Below are 14048 nucleotides of genomic sequence, written 5' to 3' on the forward strand. Positions count from 1 at the left end.
TAAGATGTGGAAAAAAGGAAAAGTATACGATTTTCCAGATTTTGTAGAGTGCGTTTCAACGTCAAGAAAAGGACTCTCAGCTGTGGAGCTACGTGAATTTAGACAATGGGTTTTACAAAAACGAGCACAGAACAAAAAGTATGTGCTGCCACAGTTAATGAACATTGTTGAAACCAAATTTTGAAAAAGAGTCTCGCCTACTTTACTATCGTATAGACTTTGACAAAGATATGGAGGCTTGCGACTCTATGCAACCAAAGTTTAACATAAAACGTTTGCCGGAGGTCAGCGGATTTCCAAGAAGGATATTCAAAGAGAAGAAGGATGCAATGGTCAAAAAGTTGTGCCCCATGATGCCTAAATCAGGCAGTTGTTTTGGGAATTATTGCCAGTTTCAGAATCCCTGGATCTCATTGACGACGAGAATAATCCCTATGAAGAGGAGGAAAAATTATATAGCGAGCAAGTGAGAATTCTTAGTGTTGTTACTTTTGTAATATAACTCCTTTTTTTAAACTTCCAACTGTCTAAATACTAGGTTTTGGCAATTGGAAACGTTGGCCATCAGAGTCGAAAAGCTCCACGAGAACCTAGTATCTGCAATATCCCAGGTTTAAAAAATATATTAGAATAAAAAATTGTCATCCACCTAGCCTATCTGTGCGAACGTTTCACTTTGTAAATTAGCTGGAATGGATAGCTCCAGCAAGTACAATGATTCTAAGAGGATGGACTTTAAAACCGAAAATTAAGTACTAAAGACCATGTCAGTAGTCGAAATTCTCGTGAATCTCTTTGACTACCAAGAAAAAGAACTTGTGAACATAATTATAAATGAGATTGCAGAAAAATCAGTTGAGGAAAGTGTTTTGTCTGCTGAAGAAAACGGCTTGAGTCATTGAAGCATTTGTCGTTGGGCTGCCCAATTCATTTTCAAAAGTTAAAATAGCTACAATGGTTACTAACCGGAACAAAGGTAACGGACATAAAAAAGGAAACCTTCAAAACCATCAAAACAATCGTAAAATTATTTTACTGTCCAGATTAGAACTTCATTTGGATTAACAGTTTTTCCGTTATCCGATAACAATGTGAGAAGTCCCTTTGTTTTATTTATTTATTGATTTATCACTATACGACATGCTGACGTCTTCATATCTTTATTTACCCATCTTATTTATCTGCTCTCATTTACCAATTTTATTTTCCTCGACTGTTGACCGGTAACCTTCATCCTAACGGTAGAACTCAAATCTCTAATTTATCGGAAAACCAGATCAACGAAGACGCCTCTTAAGAGCGATTGTTAGAACAATATTCGGAGAGTTCTGATTCACAATTTGTGGGTGACATAAATAGATAACAACCCTGCTACTCTGAATTGGTTTATCTTCTTGCCCATTGGATCACCATTGTTTCTTTGGATACTAGCATTTCTATGTCACCGAAGAAACGGAAGTTTTCATGACTATACCAGGTTTTTGCCCAATTCACTGGCTAGCACTAATGGTGCTAGATCATGGAATGGCTAGATTATCATTCTATGTAATTTTAGGGTACTATCTTTTGCATCATTTAAATTGCTTTTAACATGGCCACTCATACGAATCTTTCTAATGATCCTTCGATTTCTCTCCCAGATGAAAAAGACTGCATTTTTCAGTTCTGAAAATTTGGCACGTGGTCGTATTACCTTGGCTAAGGTGACATCTATACCTCCTCGCTCTATGGTCCTCTTAGATTGTCGTGCTAGGTCAATGGGTGAAGAGCTTCCTGCATGTGCAGCAGTGCTTTTCACTCCTGCAAAAGAAGAATCACGATTACATCATTATGCTCTCGATTTCTCCGGGAGTATGTTTCTTATTCCGTATTTCAACAATAGTTGGGACGTTAGAGAAATTTTTAGGAGGTTCCTGGTTACTTTCAGGAAATCAACGAAAATAGCCGTAGCCAAGGTTTTCCACTGGACGAATTTTAGAAGAAGGGAGACGCTATTCTGGCAGCTTCCATAAGTTCTGAAAATACATCGAAAATAGAAGAACAAACTGGCAAGTTGAAATTGGAAAATTTGAATCAGACACAGAAGGAAAAGTTATGGAGGGAATTGAAAATGTACGGGAGAATGTTCACGCAATCAACCTACAACGTTGGTCAAAACAATATTATGGACTCAGAAATTGACATCAACCCAGACATACCAATACCCAAGGGAAGGCAGTTCAACCTCCCATTGCTACACCAAAAGGCTTTAGAGTCCCATGTTCAGGCGAATTTACAAGCAGGTATTATCAAGCCAGGAAGAAGTCTTTACCAATCTCCAGTTTTCATCATCGCAAAATCAGTGAACGGCGTCATTCCAGAGCGTAGTCAGCTGGACATAACAAATTCTAGATTCCTGATTGATGTCTTGCAACTAACAAGGCTATACGTCGATCAGTGTGAACTCTGAAAAGGGCAGATGACATCTTTAGCACCCTAGGTTTGTCTGGAGCTAATTCCATTTCTATTACCAACGTGTTACATGGATTCTAAAATGTAAATCTTCACGAAAAGAGCAAGAAATATTTCAGCTAATCTTCTCCAATTACAGGTCAACAAATGATCTTTCAGCGACTTCTGCAAGGAGTGGCTCCATCTCCACAGATTTTTCAGGAATTTATCACTATTCTGTTCAAGAGAATGCAATTTTTTTTTGTTTTTACTTCGATGATCTGGTAAGCCTCAGCCAATCCAATAACAAGCATGTCACTCACCTGGAAAAGGTATCTAAGAGACTAGGGGAACAGAACTTACGAAAAAAAGCACAAAATGTCAATTTCTCACTAAGAAAGTTTCCTTATTGGGTTGCGTCTTCACTCCAGAAGGAGTGAAACCATAGGAGAGCAAAATCAGAGAAATTGTAAAGTTGAAGCCACCATGTAACATCAAGGAACTTTGCAGATTCCTCGGACTCACTGGATTTTACCGAAAAAATTTCCTGAACTATGCTCAATTGACGTTCTATTTTTCACGGCTGCCTCGCAAGGACACAAAATTAGGATGGGAAGAGAAACAATCCTGTTTAAATCTTTTGAACGAAGAAATCTCTAAATCACTCTTCTTGAAGTTCCCTTACCATGACTGTAGACCATACTACATCATTACTGAAAGTAGCAAGGATGTATTCGCTAGCTCTTTAGAACAAAAGGAAGAAGACAACAAAAGGCGACTGATTGACACACAGTTAAGAGTACATAGCACAGCGATGCGTCGATCTTGTGACTTCACTAGAGAACTTTGACAATCGTTGATGGATTAAAGAGATTTTCTTACGACAATTTTGGACGAGAAACTTATATACTGACGGACTGCAAAGCCATCACTTATATTCAGAAGTCAAGAGATGTTGACTCAAAACTTTATACAGTCAGTGTGATTTTATCAGACAGAAATATAAAATGACTCTACATTAAGGGGAAGCTCAACCCAGTTGATGTATTAAGCCGACCACCAGACGACAAACTTCTGCAAACTCGACCGGCCTCACTCACGAATGAAGAAGCAGAGTTTCTGGCATCGACAGTACAGACAGATTCAACGACATTGAATTCAACTTCCCCAAAAGAAATTTTTGACTTTATAGGTTTGGAATTTCAACAAATTAGGAAGTACAAGATGAACGACGTAGAATTAGCACCAATTATAAGCCTAATGCTTCAGTACGGGACATGTGATTACACGAAATTTGGATTTAATAGCACAAATGGGGATGCCTTGCAAAGACAGGAAGACCGGGACACCAGGTTGAGATTTACCGAAGATAGAAATTGCAAAAATAGCCATATTACAGTTAGGCCACAAGACCATGACTTCTTAGAAGAGACTGCTAGTCTCAAAGACCAGCCTGATTATATTGATACTTGGGATAGAAATGAAAAACTGTATGATATGAAAGGTAATGAATGTATATTTATAGATCCACAAATGAATCCAGGAAACTTTGAAAGGTTACTGAAAAAGTGGACTATTGTGCCTTAGATACAGAAGGAAGTTGACACGCTCATGTTGTGGGAGAGGATCTTGTATCGGATGCTGCCACCGAAAGAATGCAGAAAACCAAACGCACAAATTTTACAACTAATGATTCATAGGTGCCAGATTTCTGGTGTTATAACTGTCGGTTTCTAATGTCCTCATGGCCGCCCACCATAACGCGGAGAAAAGCTTAGTTAAACTACGAAATTTCTTCTATTTTGACAATACATCGACACATATGAAGAATGAGGCTCAGAATTATCATATTTGCATGCGTAGAAATGTTACCCCCAAAGTTGTACCCGAGCTACAAAAGAATGTTTCCGCTGAAATAAGCATTGAAACATGGTGTTTGGACACTTTAGGTAATTTACCTTTGTCTGGAGGCAACAAATATGTCGTTGTCTGGGTAGATGACCGTTCTTCCTTAGTTGTGTTAGAACCCATACCTGATATTACTGCCGAGTCTATTTGTAAATTTTTACTGCGTTGCATTATTTTGGAATGTTTTGTTTTCTATTGACAGATTGTCACGCAGCTTTCTGCTGAAGTCTTTACAAAGGACTCATGAGTTTCTTGAAGGTTAGGAATGTCTTCACCAATCCTTGGACTCCTTCGATGAATGGAGCAGCAGAGAATAAGGTCAAACTCTGCAAACATCTAATCTTCAAATATATTGATGTAATTTCAGGATCCTGGAGTGAATTTATTTATCTATATCTATTTATTCTAAACAGTTCGATCAATCATCCAAGAGGGTTCTCTCGCTATACCTTATAATTTTTTCATGAACCAATTAGTCTCCTTGGTATGCAGATCTCACGTACTCGACTCCAGCCTTATGAACATGACGAAGACTAAGCAGTCCAGCTTTTGAAGGAAGTTTTACAACCTATTATATTTTCAGTGAGGTTCTCCAACAAGAGCGAGGAAAACAAGCAGAGCAGTTTAACAAGGGTTGCACCATAATCCCTTTGCTATTACCCTCGAAAACTAAAACTTTTGACATAGGAAAAGAGCCTTCAATCACATTCTTTACCATCCCTTTATTATCTATTGGAAGCGTAATCTACATCAACGATGACACGATTAAACCTGGGACCCCAAAAGGTGGCAGTTTCCGCTATATCGGTCGGTCCTATGTTTTGCAAGAAATGCATAAACATGTATTTCTTTTGCAGTCCTTACAGAAACCTCATAAAAGAAGAATGGTCAATATCCGGTTACGTAAGGCCGTTGGTGACAGTCAAATGTTCCTCTCCAGACATCTAATATTTTCTAAAGGGATGGAGAAAGGTTTCCCGAGTCAGATGGAGCCGAGTAGTCTACTGACAGATCTACAACAAATCCAACAATGAGTAAATTCGCGCTACGCTCTGCAACTATATTGTTAAGAGAGCCAGAGAACAGTAGACAACTCCAACGCATCCTGAATGCTGTCCACTATTAAACTCGTCTTTTCCTCAATATGTGCGATGAAAAAGGAGGATAGTAAGACAACTCTGCGGATGATCCAGATGAGCCCACTATCTTTCACGAGGAAACGTCATCCATCGTCAAAATGGACGATCCGGGAGGAACTTTCGCCCCTAATCGACCTAAGCGAGGTACACATAAACCAGCTGGCTTCTACAAGCTTAGTCCTGTCTCAATACGAGGTCGTCAATTCTGAGAAATAGTTTTTGGTTGTTGTTTTACTCTCACATCATTTATTAGTATGTTAGGGGTAGGTAATTGGTAAAAGAAAAAAGCTCTGTTAATTTTTCGTATTAGTTCACTAGTCAATTGTTCAGACCATGATTAAAAAGAAGTCCAAATACTCAATAAGGTCATTTGTACAAAAAATTGTTCATTCAGTCCCATAATACTAAATTTTCGAAATCTACTGACTTGGTTTCGCACTTAAAATCCTTTTATCAGTTGTCTTTCCCTCAACCAGGTTTAGAATTGAACTGATATGTTTGTAGTCAACCCTCTTGGAGAAAAGGTTAAGTCGTTACCTAGTTTATTGGGACCTTAAAACGATTTCCTTAAATGCAGGACTCCGGCAATCACATACTCTTTTCTGTGTAATGTGGTCAAAATGGCTCTATCTTTCTCTTCTCAGAGGTATACGGCTCTGTCAAGGATCGAATTAAAAAATTTTTGTCGCAAGGAATGGCTCTCTATAAGATAGGCAAATAAACCCCTACTGGTGGAAATTATAGACTCATTATTTACGTGAATATCTCTCAAATTAATGAAGGATTAGACGAAATCGGAAATAAAATAGCTAAAAGTACAAACGAAATTTGGAACAATTATCCTTTAATTGAACCCTAAAAGGATTACAATCATCTACACCAACGGCCAAACACTTGTTCAAGCAATTCCACGAAAGTTGGCATGGATTTCGCAATGAATTTACACAGAGGGTCATCGCAAAGCGCAACTCTTTGCTGGTCGAGGTCCAGCTGGCTGAAAAAGTAATAAATAGCATTGGATGCAAGTGAAAATAAATAAAATTCCCAGAAGTTTAATACCTGGTCATTGTAACATAATAGGTTATGTCGCTGGATTAGCCATTGATAGTCAGGTTCAGGAGGTACAAGAAAAACTAAACGTCATAAAGATTACAAATGACAAAGTTTAACATTTTTTAACCTCAGCTACTAGCAATATTCATTCTTCAGAGCCGCGTTCATTTTACTTTTCAAGTTAACTGAGATCGTCAGTCTGACGTTTTATTTGAGATTCTTGGTAAACTGGGAGCGTTAGATTTGTCAAACGTTGACTGAAGGTTGGCGAAAAGTTGACTTTCGACTACGGGGTGAAATTGTCAGTTGTCTCAAGTTAACCAAGAAAGAAGGCAGAAGTTTCAATTATAGCAAATCATGAAGTATATCTTAAGATGGATCTAAGATGAAGGCACCACTTTTGTGTACCAATGTGGTGAGTTTATTGAGCTTGCTTTTTTCTTGTTTGGGTGGGTTGCACTAAGATAGACTTAAAAAGATATTAAGTTTGTTATTTTTCCTTTCGATTTGACTTTTTTACAGGCAAGTAAAAAAGTCAAGTTAGTGGACTAGTGGAACAGTTGAAAGTGTTCAAATAAGCGTTCCTCTACTGTACGTTCATAGCAGGCATAAACAAAAAAAACATGCTGAAGTGCTACAGTGTCCTATTCAATCAAAGGTGTTAAAATTACCTTCTGTCTGTTTCACCTTAAGAGTCAACTATAATTATACAGTAAGCTAGTTTATCCCTTCCTTCCTTCAAGCAACTTGGAAGACATTTGGATTTTTTGCCAGAGAAGCGTTCGATTGGCAATTCTCTGTTGACTTGCTTGGTCGACTTCTTACTAAATAAAACGGCAGCAGAGGAAAAAGTCAACTCTTGACTTAACTTCCGGGAGTCAGATCAAACGCAACTTAGATAAGGATATGGCAAGGGTTCAGGAGGACACTTTTAATATATTTAATGAATCTCTCCTAGCCTTTTTAAAATCAATAATAGACACCCAAAAAGAAGCAGTTCGCAATCTGGTTTTTGGAGTTGCATCACTCTAAACCAACACAAAACGTGTCTCGTGGTATTTGACTGCAGAAATCCGCAACCTATAACATCGTTATACGTATATCGCTATACGAAATTTTAACTGCATTTATGAGTACATCTCTAGAAGGTTTTCCAGTGCAGCTATTAGACCCGTCCAAGTTAAGTCAAATTCTGACTAACATTGTCCAATCCCTCCCAAATCCCTATACGCTCGCCATTTCTTCTAACGAATATCTTTTGGACCTGGTTAAAATTTAAAAATGTGAACTCATGTCAACTTCAGAACAGTTAATAATTGTGTTCTATTTACCATTGAATCAAATAGGCAGTGAATTTAACTTATACGAATCAATATCAGTGCTGTACAGAATAAGTGACTCCCAACATTATATTAAACCTCAACCTTCTTCCGACTTTTTTGCTGTAACAAACGATGCTGATTGATACTTGCTATTAAAACCGCTATGATTTAGAATTTAAGTATGTATCCTATAAAATCAAAATCATTTGTGATAGCCAAATAGTTCTGAGAAGAGCTAGCTTCACATCATGCTCAGATCCTGTATTTACGGAAGATGCAAGTGCAATTAATCAGTTATGCGAAAGGAAGGCTACAACATTCTCCTCTCCATTTGCGGTTGTCTTAGACCAATAAACCTTTGTCTTTGCAAGCCCTTCGTCAGGACCAGTTACCCTGAATATTGTCTGTCCTGAATCAAATTTATTTTTAAATAATCAAACTTATAAACATTATTCAATCAACGTTAGTGATGCCCAAGTTACTTATATCAGCAGTGAGAGTAAAATTAGTCATTTATCTTTTATAATTCAATATTTTTATAGCCCAAAAACTTCATTTCGTGTCAACTTATTTTCGCCCGTATCAGAAGTAGAAAAGCTTTTTCTACCATTAGATCAAGTTACGACAAAGTTTACCACTAAAGAACTGAATGAGTACTGTCAAGAAAAGCTAATATCACAAGCTAATAGAATTCATACGACCCCTGAACTTCCGCTCGAACTCTTCTTGACGGAAGAACCAACCAGTATTCATTCATCGTCAGTAACACCAATTTTGATACTCTTAACTATATTAACAATTGCAGTTATTTTAAGTATGTGTATGTCTGTGGATTTAAACAGACAACCAAATAAATGTTCAGATACAATATTTATGCCTATCTCAAATCTGAAGGAGAAATTCCTCCAGAAGAGACAACCTTGTGAAAAAGTTATATTGTGACTAAATACTCAAAGATCTGATAAAAATTGAAGACAAATTGGATTTTTTGGGAGGACTTTGGAGCAGAGAAAACAATTACTTCAGTAATATCTCCTCCCCCCCTCCCAGCATTCATTACTTGCTCTTCTTAGCTTCAGTTATTAGATTTCCCACGAAGGGTATTCACATTCTTCGAAGTCGAGTGATTGAAAATTAAGGGTTATTCAACAACCTTATTGCAATAACGGATATGCTGCAATTACCTTGCAAACAAAAATGCACTCCTCAGCAAAGCAGTCGATATATTATAAATGGTAATTCAACCCTATATTTTGATACTAACTAAAGCTTCGCATAAAAACCTTTCTGTCTGCTTGGACTTGTAGAGCATGTATGACAAAACAAAGGGGTCGACATTGAAGAATACTACGTAAGTATATATATACCACAATCAGGAATTTTTAGAACTAGAAATATATTCGTAGAATCACTTTTTGTTACCGAAGTATTTCAAACTCTAAAGAAAAGCGCATATCAGTAAAGGTTTTTGGGGTACTGCATCAGGAAAAGATTCATTTAAAATTCAGCTTTGAATAACCGCTAACGTTAAAATAATTTGTGTGGTGACCCGTTTTTAAAAAGGAAAAAACGAAGAATACTTGAAGAAAAGAATAGAAACTGAAAAAAAAGAGAAGAGAAAAAAAACAAGACTGGAAAAAATGATAACTTCAGGTTAGGTAAGTAAAATAAATATTTTTATCATCTAATTCAAGTATTTCTTGATATTCCTTGTGAGAGGTTTTGTTCTGTCAAAGATTCAGTAGTATTCACTTCATTCATTTTTGCACTGTTTCGTCAAGACTAATACTTGACAAGAACCAATGCTTTTCGCAGGTTTGCCTTAATGATGATACACAGCTATCATTATATAATCATATATTATATGTTGTGAAATGAGCTTTTGTTCGACACAGGTTGAAATTCTGAAGTTGACACTAGTTCACACAAAAATCAAAGTGAATAGCTTTTAGAACAAAGAATTTTAAGAGAATAAATGGATAAACTTGATTACATCTGAAATCGCTTCACTAACATATCTTACATCTCTTATAATTATTCGAAAACTACATTGAATTCCTTCGGACGAAATAAAAATAAAAATAATAAATCATTTTTCGTCATGTTTTTATCATTTTTCACATTTTTTCCATGAATTTTTTCATATCCTGTAACCTGATGGGTTAGGGTGCTATAAAGATTTTTTTCCAGACGGTGCGATCTTTAGCTCAAATGTTTAATGTTCAATGTTATAAACCCTCTTTGCTTCAGATTCTTCTCGTATAGTAGATACCTAAATGACACAAACTACGCCCAAACAGCGTTCAAAAACACAAAGGTGACTTGTTGGCGTAGCAAGGAGCCGTGCTTTTTCGAAGCTGGAGAGTATGGGAGAAGTCCCTTTGTTTTATTTATTGCCTTATTACTATAAGACAGGTTGACGTCCTCATATCTTTATTTTCACATCTTATTTATCTGCTCTCATTTACCAATTTTATTTTCCTCGGCCGTTGACCGGTAACCTTTACCCCGACGGTCAAACTCAAATCTCTAATTTATCACAAAGACAGATCGAAGAGGACACCCCTTAAAAGCAAATTTTCGAACAATGTTTGGGGAGTTCTGAGTCACAATTTGTGGACGACAAATAGAGATAAGAACCCTGCAATTCTAATTTGGTTTATCTACTTTCTTATTGGATCAACATTCTTTTTTTGAATACTAGCATTTCTATTAATACCTGGAACAGCCTATCGTGCGTGTCTACAAGAGTTAACGTAATTTTTTTCATTTCCAGATTTATACTTCTTGGCCCAAGTAACAACATTGCTTCATCCAGGAAGAACTCTCCATTGTGACTTCTTTTCACTACATATTTCTTTCACCTACTTTTTTTACACACTTCTTAAAGCAAAATTCCTTGTCTGGAGAGATCTCGAGTTTTAATAGGTCTTCAGAAACAGATAGACTGTTGCAAAACAAGATAGAGAAGTGAATCTATACGTATAGCGGCTACTGGTGGCACGCTACCATATTCAAAGAACTAGTAGTCAACCACCATCCCCCCATAAGGTTAGGTTAATAAGGCCCAGTATTGGGATCAACTTTGGAAAAGACGAGGTCCCTGCTTTTGGAATGGATTATTTTTTAGCTCGCATACAAGAACTAAAACTGAAGGAAGGGTGTTGATCAAAAAAACAAGAAAATTAAAAGGAGACAAAAATGAAGCAAAACGACAAGTAAGAGAACTTCAAAAAAATAGGAAAACTAGAAAGAAAACTAGCTACAATGCTTAGTGCAAAAAAAAATCAGCATTGAGGTTCCTAATTTGACCGTCAGTATACAATAGATCTTCTTGTATAACATCTTTTTATAACATTAAATGAAAAAAATATTGATAGAAAATACATACAACAAACCAACAATCGTTAGATTCAATATGAATTTCGGGCAAATATGACGATTTTTTAATGATATTTTTATTGGTGTAATGGTAATATTGCTTTTATTAATAGGTCTAACTTAATCATCTATGCCAGCCAGCCTAGTTGTTAAGATAAAATGTTACAAAATCTTCTATAACTGTTCCTTAATTTCTAGATCTTTGCATAATCAGTTGCAAACAAATACAACGCAGGGACAATAGGGAATATTCCCAAGTCTTTAAGATATAAATTACATTTAAATACCCGGAAAGAAACGCAATTTGCCCACACACTACAGTTAAAAACCCTAGTCCATAGTATTAAGGACAAAAAACAGAAACGACATATTATTTCTTCAGAGAGAAAATCGTTGGAAACTTTTTTGCTGGAAAACCTGTCCACCGTTGATTTTGCTCAAGTTGTTAGATTAGAAAGGAATTTGTTTAGCCACGATTTTCGCTTGTCCAAAGAACGCCTCTATAAAAAATTGGAAGGCTTACGAAATGAATCTTATTCACTCCTGGACCTGCTATCGTTAACCTCTCTTCTAAAACATTGGAACCCCAGGAAATCGAAACACTAGAAAAAGGTCCAAAATTTTCTTTTCTACCGAAACAGGTTCCTGTGGCAGATATAGTTTCCTCTCTAGAGTCCGCTTTGCATAAACACTATCCTTCTGTCTCTAACCCGGATGAAGTTAGATCTGGTCTTATAAATATCCTCTATAACAGCCAAAAAAAGTTTAAGCCTCCTACCAATTCCACACCGGAAAATTTGCATGACATAAAAATACTATCTATTCTCCGAAAAGATCCTTCTATTATAATAACTAAAGCAGACAAAAGCAATTCACTTGTTGTCATGAATACGACAGACTATGACAACAAAATTCTTTCGCATTTAAATGACACAATTACATATCAAACAATAACTCATGATCCTACTGATCAGTTCACTAATAATATTATAAATGAATTAAAGCAGCTAAAACAAAATGGTAAAATCACCCCACAACTATACAATAAATTTTTTCCCCGTGGTAGTTTCTGTCCTAAACTCTACGGTTTACCAAAAATACATAAACAGGGTATTCCCTTAAGACCTATCGTAGCTTGTACTAAAGCCCCCGCTGCCAATATTGGAAAATGGCTTTGTACAGCTTTCAAACCTTTATTGTATTCTCAAAATTCCTATATTCGTAACTCGGCAGATTTGGTTAAAAAACTTAGCAACACAAGTATTTCAGAAAACACAATAGTTAGTAGTTTCGACATTGTTTCAATGTATACAAATATAGATGTAACTATTTCAGAGGAATTATTAAAAAAAAAATAGAAGAAAATTACCACTTGATCGAGACTTCAGCGACAGGAATTGATTGTGAAGTTTTAATGACTCTTGTTAAAATTTGTAATAAGTTTTCTATGTATTTTCAATTTCGCGATTCTTTTTATCAGCAAAAAAATGGGTTACCCATGGGAGCACCTTTATCCGGGCTACTAGCAAATATTTACGTCGAGAATCTTGAGAATTGGGCATTGAATTCTTATTTTTTTAAGCACGTCTATTGGGGTCGTTACATGGATGACGTAATTTCACTTTGGAATTATGGGGAAGCTGAGCTTCGGGGCTTCTTAGATCATCTTAACACTTATGACCGAAATTTGCAGTTCACCCTAGACGTTGAAAATAAACATCCGTTTTTAGATGTATTAATTATTCGCAATGCTGATGAACTGGATTTTACTATATATCGAAAGCCAACACAAAACAATAGATATCTTCACTTTAATTCAAATCACCCCCCACAAGTTAAAAGAGCAGTTGTAACTTCCCTCATTGATCGTGCCCTAAATATTTGCTCCCATTCATATATAAATGCAGAAATAAATTTTATCAGGGATATTCTTTTTGGTAATGGATACCCCATTCCTTTTGTAAATAAAATAATTAGCCGTAGAATAAAAAGACATTCTTGTAAAATCGAAGAAGATACTTCACAATGTGAGGCTACTGATAAGCCCTCAAATATTGTCTATCTTCCGCATATCCCAAAGATCACAACAAAATTAAAAAATATTTGCACAAAAAATAATCTGTACGTAGTTTTTACTAATAATTTTAAAATCATCAATTTCTTAAATTCGGGTAGAGATAAGACCCCAGTTACTCGCCAAAGAGGGGTCTATCAAATACCATGTGATTGCGGAAAATACTATGTCGGCAGGACCCATCAGAATCTAGACAAACGGTTACAACAGCATAAAAATGACATAGACAAGGCCTTAATTTCAAATAGTTCCAACAACTCCTTTGATTCTGCTTTAGGTTGGCATATATTTAATAATCCGTCCCACATGATACTTTTTGAAAACTTCACTCATTAGTAATGATTTGGGAATAAAACAGGTGGTTCGAGAATCAATCGAAACTCAAAATAAATAATAATATTTCTTTGAACAGGGACTTGGGGGAATACTCACTAAATTCTTCATACTCAAATTTAATTAAAAATTATCTAACAAAATATTTTACTAAACCGATTTATAATAGTACTGAACCAACTACGAAAAGGCCTTTGAGACAGGCTGCTAAACAAGCAAGATTAGCTTTAAGAAATTGCATCTAATCATTTTATTCTCTTCAGTTTGAATGAGCTTATATTCTCATTTCATTCTTTTCGCCAGTCCTGGTTGAACTTCGTTGAAGTAAGGATGCTAGGGCTATTTTTTAAAAAAAAGTTTTAAAAAGTGTTTTTAATTATTCAGTTTTAATCCTCACAATTTGATGTA

At 36.0% G+C, this 14048-nt stretch overlaps 1 long non-coding RNA gene across 1 annotated transcript in view; it reads left to right on the forward strand.

The window, feature by feature from the left end:
- The window catches only part of LOC136033121 (uncharacterized), a 51083-nt gene that overhangs the window by 35793 nt on the left and 1242 nt on the right, over positions 1–14048 (forward strand). The gene's annotated exons all lie outside the window — the stretch shown is intronic.

Source organism: Artemia franciscana, chromosome 11 (assembly GCF_032884065.1).
Source record: "Artemia franciscana chromosome 11, ASM3288406v1, whole genome shotgun sequence".
Lineage (NCBI taxonomy): Eukaryota > Metazoa > Arthropoda > Branchiopoda > Anostraca > Artemiidae > Artemia > Artemia franciscana.